Raw genomic sequence first — 2,141 nt, 5'->3', positions numbered from 1 at the left:
ATGCAGGTGTGTGTGTGTGTGTGTGTGTTTGTCTCTTCCTGTGTATATTTCTGGAAGGCAGTAAGAAATTGGTTCATATGTTTACTAATAGGCCTAAACACCATGGGATTTATTTATTGAATGCATTAGATAATAAAGTAATTGTGTTAAGTAATAAAGTAATTTGTCATGTTGTCACTAAGACAGTGTTTTATAATCGAAAGGAAATGTGGATTCAGTCTGTTTGTAATGATGAACATGTTTCTGTTCTGTTCTCCTTTAACAGGGAGTCTCATCTCTGAAGAACTGCATTCTGGGTATGAAGATGCTGATGAGCTTCTCTCAGGTTAGAGAGCTGAAGCACATATTCATTCCACATGAAAAAAAAAAAACTTTTATAATTAATTACTGTAACTAATAATTCCATATTATATTTGATAAATGACTCAATACTATTCAAATGTTTACTTGTATATTGTTTACTGCTGTTTACGTGTATATTAACAGTCTGCTATCCTTTTTTAGCAAAAGAGTTTAATACTGCATATTATGATGATGTCACTAATGGCAGTGGCCTAAAAGGTGACCTTTTAAATTGATCACATGATTCATTATCAGATGACATGTAATACATTTTCAGTTTTATGATATGCAGCAACAACATATTTTGGCTTTTGTATCCAAACATATTGTGTGTTGATGCAGAAGAGATGATGAAAGAAATCACACCGGGATACTATGATGATGTCATCACTGATGGACTGAAACCAGATCGTGAGACAGGTGTCACTCTCTTATTCTACAGCAGTATATTATATATTTTCAAATCAAAATTTTACAGTATATTTAAAACTGATATTTCAAATTTGTTCTGAATGTATTGAATGTGTGTGTCTGTGATGAATGTGTGAATTTGTAGAAGACACACCTGAGAGTTATGATGATGTCATGACGAGCGGACACAACTCTGATATCAAAAAAGGTGTTTTACTTGATCAGTTAAAAAAAAAAATATATCACTCTACAATCAAGATCATTACAGATAATATTTTAAATTACTTAATTTACTTAATTTACTACTTGGGTTTTTGGTTTACACTTAAATTGACTCATATTTGCATGTGTAGTGAACACACCAGAGAATTATGATGATGTCATCATTAATAGACCGAGCTCTCGAGGTTTAACAGGTGAGATGCACAGAACTACATTTTTAATCACCCTTCACATATTTACATGAGTATTGTGATGTGCTGGAGAAAGCTGGCTGAGATCAGATCTAACAGCAGGAGTTTAATAGAAGTAACACACGGAAGAGAAACACAGGCAGAACAAGCAGCAATACATTCAACAGCTAAAAAAACACAAGGACCATTTATCCATTTTTATCTTATTTTTCAACACAGAAGCCAATTTCTGTGAATGTGAGACTTCTGGTTCATTAGCTTCTGTAGGGAAATAACGAGAAAAATAACAATGTGCAGTAAACCGTAAAATATTTTGCATTACAAACCAGTGTGTTAATAATTAAGATTATACATTCAAGACACATCAGTTTGCAATATCAAGCATCAAAAAGAGCTGTTTTGTACAGCTAAAAATAGCTAGAATCAGATGAGATCGGAAGCCAGACATAAAATTTACAAAAGCATACACTCTTACAGGAAAAATAAGGTGGATACACTAAAAAAAAGAGACTAATGAGTTACTATAGCAACAAACAGATGGGTGTGGTCAAATGAGTGGCTATGGCAACTAATGAGGTTAACAATAAAGACAAACAAGACACACAACAGACAAGGACAGAAAACACACAGGAAATATGTAACAAGTATCAGGCCCTGTCCACAGGAACATGGGTATTTTCAAAACTCCTACCAGGGTGAAGATTTTCATAAACTCTGACTGCAGTGTTGTTGTGTAGAAACTTTTAGCTTGTGATGTCGCAGTGCACACTTTTATCAGGCTTCGGATTGGCCATTAAGGCTTTATTGTCTTTTATATCACCACTTGATGGTTTGGCAACTTTGACATGCTCTTGACAGCACTTCATTCATAGTGTGTATTTCCATTTTCATGTGGACAAGTTTTTATTTTATTTTATTTTTTTTAATGGAGGAAAAATCCTGTTTATAAAAATACCAGTGTATTGTGGACTAGGC

Source organism: Carassius auratus, unplaced genomic scaffold (assembly GCF_003368295.1).
Source record: "Carassius auratus strain Wakin unplaced genomic scaffold, ASM336829v1 scaf_tig00011242, whole genome shotgun sequence".
Classification (NCBI taxonomy): Eukaryota; Metazoa; Chordata; class Actinopteri; order Cypriniformes; family Cyprinidae; genus Carassius; species Carassius auratus.
Note: the sequence above shows the minus strand (reverse complement) of the source record.